Genomic DNA, 14,709 nt, shown 5'->3' with positions numbered 1-14,709 from the left:
CTGACTTGCCTTGCCTTTAGATGCTTTTCCATGTTTTTAGATGTCTTGACTTGCCTTTAGATGCCTTTACATGCCTTTAGATGCCTTTATATGCCTTTAGACTTATTACCTTGCTTTGCCTTCCCTTACATTGCCTTTAGATACTTTTACATGCCTGTATATTCCTCGCCTTGCCTTGCCTTTAAATGCCTTTATATGCCTTTCCTTGCCTTTAGATGCCTTTACATTCCTTTAGATGCCTTGCCTTGCCATTAGATGCCTTATATACGTTTAGATTTTTTGCTTTGCCTTGCCTTGCGTTGCCTTTAGATACATTACATGCCTTTATATACCTTGCCTTGCCTTGTCATGACTGGTGTTGCCTTTAGATGCCTTCTCATGCCTTTAGATGCCTTGTTTTGCCTTGCCTTTAAATGCCTTTACGTGCCTTTATATGACTTGTCTTGCCTTGTCTTTCCTGTCCTTCAGATGCATTTACATGCCTTCAGATGCCTTGAATTCATAGCCTCAGTGAATAATCCACACCTGGGGATAGTCAGCAATCTATTTCATAGGGATACACTTTCAGAACCTCCCTTAATAATGTACACACGGGGGATATTCAGACGTCTATTTCACATGGCCACTGATTCACAGGCTCTGTGAATAATGCATACCTGGGGAGTACTCAGCAATCTACTTCAAAGGGCCACCCATTCAGCACCTCAGTGAATAATGCACACCTGGGGAAAAGTCAGGATTCTATTTCTTATGGTCACTCATTTAGACCTTCATTGAATAATGCACACGTTTGGAATAGTCAGGATTCTCTTACAATTGGCCACTCATTCAGAGCTTCACTGAATGGTACACACCTGTGGAATAGTCAGAGCTGCAGTGAATAATGCAAACCAGGGGAGTACAGAGGATTCTATTCCAAATGAACACTCATTCAGAGCCTCAGTGAATACTACACATTGGGGAATATTCAAGGCTCTATATCATATGGCCACTCATTCGGAGCCTCACTGAATGATACACACCTGTGGAATTGTCAAGAGTCTATTTCATATTACACTCATTCAGACCCTCAGTGAATAATGCACACCTGGGAAGTACTGAGGATTCTATTGTAAATAATAGACACTTGGGGAATAGTCAATGGTCTATTTTATATGGTCACTCATTCAGAGCCTTACTGAATGATACCCACCTGGGGAATAGTCACGATTCTATTTCATATGGCCACTCATTGAGAGCCTCACTGAATGTACAAACCTAGGAAATATTCAGGATTCTGTTTTATCTCCTTATTCAGAGTCTCACTGAATAATGAACACCTGTGAAATAGTCAGGAGTCTTTTTCAGGTGGCCTCTCATTTGGAGTGTCACTGAATAATGTGGAGTAGTCAGGAGTCTATTTCATGTAGCCACATATTCAGAGCCTCAGTGAATAATATACACCTGGGAGATAGTTAGGAATCTAGTTAATATGGCCAATTATTCTGAGCCTCACTGAATAATACACACCTGGAGAATAATTTGGAGTCTAGTTCCAATGAAAATTCATTCAGCACCTCAGTGAATAATGCACACCTGTGGAGTAACCAGGAGTCTATTTCATTTGAACACTCATTCATAGCCTCAGTGGATAATATGCACCTGTGGAATAGTCAGGAGTCTATTTCATATGGCCACTCATTCAGAGCCTCAGTGAATAATACACCCTTGGGGAATAGTCAAGAGTCTATTTTATATGGCCACTCTTTCAGCGCCTCACTGAGTGATACACACCCGAGGAATAGTCAGGAAAGTTTCATATGAACACTCATTGAGGGCCTCACTGAATAATGCACACCTGTGGAGTTGTCAGGAATTTATTTCATTTGGTCACTCTTTCAGAGCCTCGGTGAATTATACACACCTGGAGAACAGTGAGGAGTCTATTTTATGTGGACACTCATTCAGAGCCTCACGGAATAGTGCACACCTGGAGAATTCTCAGAGTGTATTTGGAATGGCAGTGCATTTGGAGACTCTGTGAATAACACACACCTAGGGAATAGTGAGGAATCTATTCCAAATGGCCACATATTCAGAGCCTCAGTGAATAATGCACACCTGTGGAATAATCAGGAGCCTATTGCTTCTGCCCACTCATTCAGCCCCTTAGTGAATAATGCACATCTGTCGAGTACTGAGAAATCTGTTTCATATGGCCACTCATTTCGAGCCTCACAGAATAGTACACACCTGGGAAAAAGTCAGGAGTGTATTTCACGTGGCCACTCATTCAGAGGCTCAGTGAATAATTCACACCTGTTGAGTACTCAGGAGTCTTGTTCATATGGCGAATCATTCAGAGCCTAGCTGAATAATAAACACTGGGAATAGTCAGGATTCTGTTTAATATGACCACTCATTATCCGCCTCAGTGAATAATGCATGTTGTGAAGTATTGAGGAGACTAATTCATATCGCCCCCCATTCTGAGATTCCCTGAATAATACACACCTGTGGAATAATGAGAAGTCTATTTCATATGGCCACTCATTAGGACCCCCAAGAAATAATACACAACTGGGGAACAGTCAGGGGTCTATTTCATATGGCCACTCAGAGCCTCAGTGAATAATGCACACCACCATAATAGTTAGGAGCCTCTTTCATATGACCACTCATTCAGTATCTCACTGAATGATACACACCTGGGAAATCGTCAGGATTCTATTGCATATGACCCCTCATTCAGAGCCTTACTGAATAATGCACAATGGGGCAATAGTCAGGAGTCTATTTCATATGGCCTCTCATTCAGAGATTCAGTGAATAATAAACACCTGTGGAGTAGTCAGGACCCTATTTAAAATGGCCACAAATTAGGCACCTCCCTGAATAATACACACCTGTGTGATAGTCAGGAGTCTATTTGGTATGGACACTCATACAGAACCTCTTTGAATAATGCACATGTGGGGAATAATCACCAGTCTATTTCATATAGTGATTCAGTTAGAGAATCAATGAATAACACACACCTGTGGATTAAAATGGAGTCTATTTCATATGGCCACTCTTTCAGTGTTTCAGTGGATAGTATATATGTATCTCTCTCTGAAATAGCCAGGAATCTCTTTCATATGGCCACTCATTCAGGGCCTCAGTGAATCATACATCCCTGTGAAATAGTCAAGAGTCTACTTCAAATGGCTACACATTAAGAGTCTCTGTAAATAAAGCGTGAGAAGAGCAGCACGTCTGCCAGGGGCTCTTGGCCAGCAAGAGGGTCCCAACCTGGATAGTGGTGTGCATGGAAGATAAAAGATTACAGACAGAAGGGGTCTGGAGGGTTGAGAAACTATGCTTCACCAACAACTTTATTGCACTCCGGGTCTGGTTATATATGTTACAAGTAGAGTTGCCTACATAAAACACAAAAGTTATTTCCATGAGATAAAGGGGAACACAAAGTTTTACCGTAAAATCACAAGTCTCCTTTCATCAGATAAGTATAATGGAATACTTAAGTCACAAGGTAAGTAAGTTACACCCAGTTGTAAATACTTAACAATTGTAAATACTTGTTAAGTCACAAGGTAAGTAAGTTATGCCCAGTAAATACTTCACAATTGTAAATACTTAAGTCACAAGGTAAGTAAGTTATGCCCAGTTGTGAATACTTAACAATTGTCAATACTTAAGTCACAAGGTAAGTAAGTTATGCCCAGTAAATACTTAAGTTATTATTTTACAACTATTGTAGCAAGGATCCAAAAATAAACAAAATGAAGCAATAAACCATAAGGAACTGAAAGTGGACACAATGCCTCCCATGTCCTCATATCCATGAAGTAATGTCTGTTAATTATTTTGAATAGTGTAGTCCCTCTCTTGGTTCCTGGTTTCACTCAGCTCGACTTCCCCCAACCGGGGATCTGTGTCTGGGCTCAAGCTCACCGTATGTCGAGGCCCATTTCCTAGGGGCCTCACACGGGAGCATTCCCCACAGTTTCTTCCCCCTTTTTTAAATGCAACTCAAAAAGCTTGAGCCACAATTGTTGAAGGGAGGAGAACACAAGGTGAAAGAGTACCAGGAGCAGAATTATAAGGAGTAAAGCCACTCCAATACCAATTAAAGAGGAAAAATATGGGAGATGAACTCCATGTACCCAGGAAGACAAGGTATCCACAATATCCTTAGCCACATATGTATCCTGAGGCAAATCCTTGCTAGAAAAGTCAATAGCATGAATTTCTTGCTGTAATTTTATAACATCCAAGGATAGATTATTATGAGACCATATACCTTGCAGATGAACCTTAACAAGAGGCCACTGCCAGGCAGTGTTATTATAAGGAGCATTGTTCACACATATGTATTTATAGTCTACATGGCAACGAAGAGCCATGCAATTTTTCATGTTATAAATCTTATCCCCTAAAATGTTAACAGTCTCCTCTAAGGCGTTTAATTTAGCTTCAATTTTTTTATCAATATCCATTTGAGTTCCCATAGAAACCGAGATTTTTTGGCGAGATGATTAACATAAGCAGCAGTTTGAACATTGTGTGCAAGACTAACAGCAGCTGTAGCTGCCGTCGCAACAACAGTCACAATGGCCAAAATGCTGGCAATTAAAACTCATATGAAACGTTTAGGTCGGACCATCAGATCCCTGACTTGGTGTAAAATTTGAAGTCCTCTCTCATCATGCCAGTCACCAGAAATATCAACAGGGAGCATCACATATGGTGGTTGATGCACAGCAAGAATAGTGGGAGTAGGAAACATAGAGGAATCAAGACAATTGTTAAGAGTACAATTTTCACGAGAGATAATATAATGCCCCCCTTTTTCTGAGATAGTCACATTACCAAAGATAATAGTGTATGGAGATGTGACACAAGCTTGCACAAAGATATGTTGTTTAGGAGGGTAAGAGGAGCTTCTAGAACTGGCCCTTACAAAACTGGGAGTCAGTGCAACAAACAGTTACAAAGAGAAGTATATGCCTTCCCCTTAGCAGTAGTAAAAATCGGGGTGCTCCACCCCCAGGCATTTCATAGCGTGTAATATCAGTTGCCAAAGGGAGAGGGATAGACCAGTCATATAGAGTAATCATCCCATATCTTGGAGGCATAAAAACACATGGAAGGCACCACAGCTTGTGTGGAATAAGTATAATTAGCTATTTGTGGAGTAATATGAGTAGAAGAGGGAAACTCAAGTACAGAAGTATCATTAATATAAACTGGGAAGGTTGGGTCATCCCAGGTCACAGGCCTAAGCACTGGAAGATCAGGAACATATGTCCACAACTTCTGAGAAGTCAGGTATGAATGACCTCCAGGAATTTGACAAGACAGAATAGCCATCATAGCAATAAACATAACTGTAGGCGTACGAGGAGTGTTCTGAACGTCCACTAAATGAGCAGCTTCCATACTAAGCTTCTTCATCTGGCTCCAAGTTGGTAGCAGACTCCGATGGAAGGAGATTGTTGTCCGTTTGTTCCTCCAGCGGCGACACAGTGGGGGGTTTGTCAGGTGCAGATGGCAAAAGCGAGGAATCAGAGTGTTTGGCCTGCCCATTGGTGGAAAATCCGTGCTTCACCAAGTGTCCAGGAACCCACACCGGGGCGTCAGCTGATCTAGGAAAAACACAGACGTGTCCTCGTCCCCATATGAGGACTGGATTGGGTCCATTCCAAGTATTAGTTAACACATCTTTCCACAGCACCTCTGGGTGGTTGGAGGCTTTTGTGTGCCAAAAGCTGTCAGCAGCTGAACGTGCTTCAGAATCAAAAGTTAAAAAATTGAGAACATATAAAGCATGTCGAAGCCAATTATGAGGTGTTTTATGTAAGTACCCACCGGAGTCTCCCTTTTTCAACTTATGGAGCATAAGTTTTAGTGTAGCATGGGCACGTTCAACAATACCTTGGCCCTGTGGATTATAGGGAATACCTGTACGATGTTGAATCTGAAATTGAGAACAAAAGGTTGAAAAACTCTTACTAATGTAGGCTGGGCCATTATCTGTTTTGAGGATTTTAGGAGCACCTAAAATGGAGAAAACATTAAGACAGTGAGAAACTACATCCTTTGTGACCTCGCTGGTATGAGAAGAAGTTACAAGAAAATGGGAAAAGGTGTCAATGGTGACATGAATATATTGGAGCTTCCGAAAAGGAGAGAAGTGTGTAACATCCATTTGATAAATATGTCCGCTCTCTAAACCACGAGGGTTAATCCCAAATGAACTGGGGGAAGGCAAATGAGGAAGGCAAGCAGTGCATTGTTTCACAATTTGGTGAGCCTGTTCTCTAGTGATTTTAAATTGTAAACGAAGACTGCGGGTGTTCTGATGATGTAAAGCATGCGACGCCTCAGCCTGTTGAAGGGAATTTAAAACAGGAAAAGCAAACTGAGTCAGTTGGTCAGCACGATGATTTCCTTCAGCAAGAGGTCCAGGTAACATAGAATGAGCTCTAATATGTCCAATAAAAAAGGGTTGTAATCTTTGCCTGATAGTTTGCTGGAAGGGACACAAAAGGTGGATGATCAGAGAGGAATCAGAATATGTTAATGGAGAGGTTTCTAAATCTTGAACCAGACGGACAACATACTGGCTGTCAGAGTAGATGTTTAAAGGAATATCTCAATTAGAGAGAACATGTTGAACAGCTACAAGTTCCACAGTCTGGGCCGAAGATTCTGTTGTTTTAAGATAAAACGGTTTAGCATCAACCGTGCCTGTAGCTATACTGAAGGAAGAGCCATCAGTGAAAGCTAAATAGGCATGTAACAAAGGAGCTCTTACACAAGTCTGAGGAAAAACAAGAGAGCATTGGGAATAAAAACGAAGAACTTTATCAGGTGGGAAATGACATTTAACATTACCAGAGTAACTGGCAAAAGCAACTTGCCAGTTATCTGAAAATTGCCAAAGCCAGGTTTGTTGAGGGGTATTATAAGGGATAATAATTTCAGGTGGTTCAGTTCCAAATAATGCCAGGGCCCGAATAGAACCCTTGGCCACCGAAGTGGCAACTAAGTCATAATATGGAGAAATTACTTTACCAAGGCTTGCGGGAAGATGAAGTCACACTAATATACCTTGTTGCCAGAAAACACCTGTGGGAGTGTAAGAGGTATGGAGAATACAAAGACACCATGGAATATTAAGTTGAATTCTAGTTAATTTTTGACCTAAAAGGGCTTGATGTACTAGTTGCAATGCCTGCTTTGCAGAGTCAGTCAATTTTCTGGGAGATAATGGATTAGGAGAACCTTTTAAAATATCAAATAAAGGGTTTAATTGTCCAGTAGTAAGTTTCAAACTGGGTCTAATCCAATTAATATTACCGATAAATTTTTGAAAATCATTTAAGGAGGTTAACTTTGCAGTAGACAATTTAGGAGTTACAAATGAAACTCATTGAGACTCAATAATATGGCACAAATAATGATAAGGAGAAACAGTTTGAACTTTATCTGGGGCTATAATCAGGTAAGCTTGCTCCAAACGGTGCTTAAGGGAATCAAAAGCAGCAAACAACAAAAAGTCAGTAGCAGCAGCTAACAATAAATCATCCATATAATGTAAAAGCAGAACATCAAGAAATTGACGCCAAACAGAAAAAATTGCCTTAGCAACAAAAGCTTGACATAAGGTGGGACTATTGGCCATTCCTTGAGACAGGACCACCCATTCATACCTGTTGTAAGGCTTGCCAAAATTGGTAGATGGAATGCTAACAGCAAATCGTTTACAATCTTGTGGAGCCAAGGGAATGGTAAAAAAACAATCCTTTAAGTCAATAATTAACATTTTTCAATTTTGTGGAACAGCCACAGGGGAAGGCAACTGTTTCCAGGCTCTTGTAGTGAGCATATTAATCTGGATATATGCTTCTGATGGCAAGGTAGCCTGAGCTGCCAAAGGTTCACAATGCCCTTTTTCTACAAGCATATCAGCAGTAATAGGTACATTGTCATGGCGATTTCTTTCAGCCTGCTCATAGGCAGCATCCTCATAATTAGCTCTCCAAAGTAAATAATCACCACCAGATAAACATGCTTTAGTCAAACGTCCCCAAACACAAGGGGGGAGAGCAGAGATAGTCAAATTTTCTATAAGAGAAATAGTATATGGAGCGGTAGGTCCATATTGTGCAACTGCCTCTTTTATTTCCTTTAGTGTCTTAGGAGGAATAGGATCATAATTTCTAACTGGATTGCCTTGATTATCCACCACCTCAATAACAGGATAAAGAGCAGGAAATATATTGTCATACTCAGTAAAACCTCTATGTAAAGACATTAAATCATGAGTCAACGGTGTTATTGGAGTGGCAGTGGTAGACTGTAAGGCCATCAGCAAGGCACCAGAAGGTGAGGCTGCTTGCTGAACTACAGGATATAACTGCTGCTGGTTAGTAAGCGCTCATGAGCAAAGTGAAAGCAAATCCTGAAACTGACGAGAAAGATCTGGAGGCAAAGTAAAAGTTACTGGCCCAGGGTCCCACTGACTTGCAGTCCCCAGAGTAGATACCACAGGATCCGGTTGAGTCACAGTAACTTCAGTCAATGGAGCATCAAGCAAATTAGGATCATACTCACTAGGATGACTGCAAGACCCTGGTTCAACAAGCTCCTCACAATCTGGAGAGACAGGGAGAAGGTCAGCACCTGCAATGCTCAGTGGCATTGGGAAATGAGGATCTCTCTGTTTAGTGAAGTGGACGAAGAATAGGGTGGTGCAGAAGGGTGAGAAGGGCAAACACATTTGCGGAACTTACCCCAGACAGTTAAAAATACAGAAGCTTGCAGCACATCCTTATTATAAAAGCAAAAGTGGTCAATTTTCATTTGCAGAACTTACCCCAGACAGTTAAAAATACAGATGCTTGCAGCACATCCTTATTATAAAAGCAAAAGTGGTCAATTTTTTCTCCTGTCACAGCCCATGTAGATTAATCCAGCACACCTCGTTCAGGAACCCAAGGGCAAATTTCACTCATAATCTGCAAAAATTTCTCTACTTGTTTTAAATTAATATTATGACCCTGAAACTTTATCATAGAATACAACAATTGTACAAGCAACTTATGTTCCTTTGACTCTATATGCCCCATGTTTCACACCAGATTCTATTTACTGAATCTTCTACAAATGATTTTTCAAGGATTATACATACAAAAGAGGCTAGAAAAGTGGAAAAATGATTATATGGGTTGAATACAAAATCAAGGATAGAAAGTCTAAATGGATAAAAAATCAAACCCTTTAACTTCATTTACCACCGCAGCCTCTCACTCTTTATGCATCACCGGTGTCCCCAATGTCCAAGTCCCTTCGTTGGTCACCACCTGAGAAGAGTAGCACGTCTGCGGGAGGCTCTTGGCCAGCAAGAGGGTCCAACCTGGATAGGGGTGTGCACAGAAGATAAAAGATGACAGACAGAAGGGGTTTGAAGGGTTGAGAAACTATGCTTTGCCAAAAACTTTATTGTGCCCAGCGTCTGGTTATATATGTTACAAGTAGAGTTGCTTGCATAAAACACAAAAGTTATTTCCATGAGATAAAGGAGAACACAAAGTTTTACCATAAAATCACAAGTCTCCTTACATCAGATAAGTATAATGGAATACTTAAGTCACAAGGTAAGTAAGTTATGCCCAGTTGTAAATACTTAATACTTGTAAATACTTAAGTCACAAGGTAGGTAAGTTATGCCCAGTAAATACTTAACAATTATAAATACTTGAGTTAAATCACAAGGTAAGTAAGTTATGCCCAGTAAATACTTAACAATTGTAAATACTTAAGTCAAAGGTAAGTTACGCCCAGTAAATACTTAACAATTGCAAATACTTAAGTCACAAGGTAAGTAAGTTACGCCCAGTAAATACTTAACAATTGCAAATACTTAAGTCACAAGGTAAGTAAGTTATGCCCAATAAATACTTATGTTATTATTTTACAACTATTGTGGCAAGAATCCAAAAATGAATACAATAAAGCAATAAACCATAAGGAGCCAAAAGTGGACACAATGTCTCCCATGTCCTCATATCCATAAAGTAATGTTTGTTAATTATTCTGAATAGCATAGTCCCTCTCTCGGTTCCTGCTTTATCTCAGCTCGACTTCACCCAACTGGGGATCTGTGTCCAGCCTCAAGCTCACCATATGGCAAGGCCCATTTCCTAGGAGCCTCACAGGGGATCATTCCGCACGAATGCGCACCTGGGGAATAGTCAGGAGTCTCTTTATTATACCCACGTATTCAGAGTCTCATTCAATAATACACACCTGGGGAAGTTAAGAGTGTACTTCATATAGCCACTCATTTAGAGCCTCAGTGAATAATGCACACCTGAAGAATAGACACTAGTCTATTTTATATGGCCACAAAATCAAAGCCTGAGTGAGTAATGCAAAACTTTAGAATAGACAGTAGTCTTTTCCATATGCCAACTTATTCAGAGTCTCAGTCAATAATACACACCTGGGGAATAGTCAGGAGTCTATTTCGTATGGTCACTAACTCAAAGCCTCATTAAATAATACACACCTGTGGACTAGTCAGGAGTCTATTTTATATGCCCAAACTTTCAGAGCCTCAGTGAATAATGCATACCTGGGGAATACTCAGGATGCTATTACATATGGCCTCTCATTTAGAGCTTCACTGAATAAGGAACACCTGTAGAGTAGTCAGAAGTCTATTTCTTATAGCCACATATTCGGATCCTCACTGAATAATATACACCTGGGGGAAAGTCAAGATTTTATTTCGTATAGCCACTCATTCAGAGACCAGCTTAAAATGCACACCTGGGGGGTATTCAGGAGTCCCTTTTTTATGGCCACTCATTCAGAGTCTCACTGAATAATGCACACCTATGAAAAGTCCGGAGTGTATTTCACATGGCCACTCATTCCGAGCCTCAGTGAAGAATCCTGGGGAATATTCAGGAGTCTATTTCACATAGCCACTTATTCAGAGACTCACTGAATAATGCACTCCAGACTGGTGAATAGTCTGGAGTCTATTTGATATGACCGTTCACCCAGTGCCTCAGTGGAAAATGCACACCTGAGGAATAGTCAAGAGGCTATAGATGAGAGTCTATTCCATATGGTCACTCGTTCAGAAACTCCCTGAATGATACACACCTTGGGAATAGTCAGAGTCCATGCCATATTGCCACTCAATCAGAGCATTACTGAATTATGCACACCTGGGAAATAGGATTCTATTTCGTATGACCACTGATTGAGAGTTTCATTGAATAATGCACACCCGGACATTAATAAGGAGGCTATGTCATATGAACACTCCTTTAGAGCCTCAGTGAATAATACACACCTAGGGAATACTCAGGAGTCTATTACAAAGGCCCTCTCATTCAAAGCCTCACTGAACAATGCACACCTGTTGGGTACTAAGGAGTGTATTTCATTTGGCCATTCATTCAGCACCTTAATGAATAATACACACGTGGGGAATAGTCAGGATTCTATTTAATATGAACACCCGTTATGAGTCTTGCTGAATTATGTATGCCCTGGAATCCTGAGGAGTCTGTTTCCTATCAACCCCTTTTCCGAGTCTAACAGAAAAATTAACAAATGCGGAATTATAAGGAGTGAATTTCGTATGGCCCTTTCTTCAGAGCCTCATTGAATAATGTATACCTGGAGAAAAATTTGGAGTCTCTTTCATATGGCCATTCTTTCAGAGCATCAGTAAAGAATGCACACCTGTGGAGTTGCCAGGTGTCTATTTGCTTTAGCCACACATTCAGAACATCAGTGAATAATACACACCTGTGGTATAGTCAGGACTCTCTTTCATAAGGCCCCTCATTCAGAGGCTGAGTGAATAATACACACCTGGAAAATAGAAATCTATTATATATTGCCACTTATTCAGACCCTCAGTAAATAATGCGCACCTGGAAAATAGGAGTCTATTTTATATGGACACCTTTTCAGAGCCTTTCTGAATAATACACATATTGGGGAGAGTCAGGAATCTGTTTCTTATGGCCTCTCACTGAGACTCCCAGGGGATAGTGCACACTTGGGGAATTGTCAGGAGTGTATTTTATATGGGAACTCATACAGAACCTCAGTGAATAAGACACACCAGGGGAATAGTCAGGATTCTATTCCTTATGGACGCTCATTCAGAATTTCACTGAATAATGCACACATTTGGAATAGTGAGGATTCTGTTTCATATGGCCACTCATTCAGAGCCTCACTGAATAGTACACACCTATGGAATAGTCAGGAGACTGTTTTATATAGCCACTCATTCAAAGCCACAGTGAATCCTGCACGCCTGAGGAGTACTGAGGAGTTTATTTCTAATGACTCTTCATTCAAAGTCTCAGTGAATAATACACACCTGGGAAATAGTCAAGGGTCTATTTTATATGGCCACTCATTCAGATCCTAAGTGAATGACACACACTTGGGGAATAATCGGATTCTATTTCATACAACCAGTATTGAGAGCCAAACTGAAAAAATGCACACCTTGGGAATAGTGAGGAGTCTGATAGGAACACTCTTTCGGTGCCTCAGTGAATAATACACCAGGGGAATACTGAAGAGTCTTTTGAATAATGCCCCTCTTTCACAGCCTCTCGAAGTAGTGCAAGTTTGAGGAACTGTCAGTTTATTTAGAATGGGCACTCATTCAGAGACTCAGTGAGAAATACACACCTAGGGATTAGTGGGGATTCAATTTCCGATGGCCACACATTCACAGCCTCAGTGAATAATGTAGACCTGAGGAATAGTCAGGAGTCTATTTCCTATGCCCACTCTTTCAGAGTCTCACTGAATAACTCACCCCTGTAGAGTACTGAAAGGTCTCTTTAGTATGGCCACTCATTTTGAGCCTCACTGCATCATACACACCTGGGTAATAACCAGGAGTTTATTTCTTCAGGCAAATCATTCAGAGGCTCAGCGAATTACACACAGCTGGGAAATAGTCAGAAATCTTCTTTATATTGCTCCTCATTCAAAGCCTAAGCCAACAATGAACACCTGATGAGTCCTCAGGAATGTATATCATATGGCCACTCATTCAGCACCTCACTGAATGACACACACGTTGGGAATAGTCAGGATTCCATTTAATATGGAACCTATTTTGAGACTCACTGAATAACCTATACCTGTAGAATAGTGAGGAGTCTATTTCATATCGTCCTTTCTTCTGAGTCTCACTGAGTAATACACACCTGGGAAATTGTCAGGAGTCTATTTTGTATGGCCTGCATTCAGAGTCTCATTGAATAATGCATACCTGGAGAAAAATTTGAAGTCTCTTTCATATGGCCATTCATTCAGAGCGTCGGTGAATAATGTACCCATGTGGGGTAGCCAGGTGTTTATTTCCTTTGGCCACACATTGAGAATCTCAGCGAATCATACACAGTTGTGGAATACACAGGAGTCTATTTCACACAGCCCCTCATTCAGTTCCCGTGTGAGTAAAACCCACCTGGAAAATAATCAGGAGTCTATTTCACATTGCCTCCCATTCATAGCCTCAGTCAATAATCCACACCTGGGGAATAGTCAGCAATCTATTTAATAGGGCTACCTTTTTCAGAACCTCCCTTAATAATGCACACATGGGGGATATTCAGAGGTCTATTTCACATGGACACTGATTCACAGCCTCCGTGAGTAATGCATATTTCGGGAGTACTCAGCAATCTATTTAATGTGGACACTCATTCAGCACCTCAGTGAATAATGCACACCTGGGGAATAGTCAGGATTCTTTCTTATGGTCACTCATTTAGATCTTCACTGAATAATGCACACATTTGGAATAGTCAGGATTCTCTTACATATGGCCACTCATTCAGAGCCTCACTGAATGGTACATAACTGTGGAATAGTAAGGAGTCTATTTCATATTGCCACTCATTCAGAGCCCCAGTGAATAATGCACGCCTGAAGAGTACTGAGGATTCTATTTCAAATGACCCCTCATTCAGAGTCTTAGTGAATAATACAAACATGGGGAATATTCAAGGCTCTGTATCATATGGCCACTCATTCAGAACCTCAGTGAATGATACACACCTGGAGAATAATCAGTATCTTATTCCATATGACCTGTGATTCAGAGCCAAACTGAATAATGCACACCTTGGGAATAGACAGGTTTCTCTTTCATATGGACACTCTTTTAGAGGCTCAGTAAATAATACACACCAGGGGAATATTGATTAGGTTATTTCGTATTGCCACTCATTCAGAGCCCTCCGAATAGTGCAAGTTTGGGGAATTGTCTGCAGTTTATTTACAGTGTCCTCTCATTCAGAGCCTCATTGAATAATGCATACATGAAAAAATCTTGGAGTCTCTTTCACATGGCCATTCATTCAGAGCATCAGTGAAGAATGCACACTTATGGAGTAGCCATGTGTCTATTTTCTTTGGTGACACATTCAGAACATCAGTGAATAATATACACCTGTGGAATAGTCAGGAGTCTATTTCATACGGCCCCTCATTCAGAGCCCGTGTGAATAAAACACACCTGGGGAATAGACAGCAGTGTATTTCATATGGACCCTCTTTCAGAGCCTCTATGAATTATGTACTCATGGGGTAGAGTCAGGAGTCTATTTCATATGGCCACTCAGTGAGAGCCTCAGGGAGTAGTGCACACCTGGGGAA

The sequence above is a fragment of the Callithrix jacchus genome, chromosome 2 (assembly GCF_049354715.1).
Source record: "Callithrix jacchus isolate 240 chromosome 2, calJac240_pri, whole genome shotgun sequence".
NCBI classification, from domain to species: domain Eukaryota; kingdom Metazoa; phylum Chordata; class Mammalia; order Primates; family Cebidae; genus Callithrix; species Callithrix jacchus.
Note: the sequence above shows the minus strand (reverse complement) of the source record.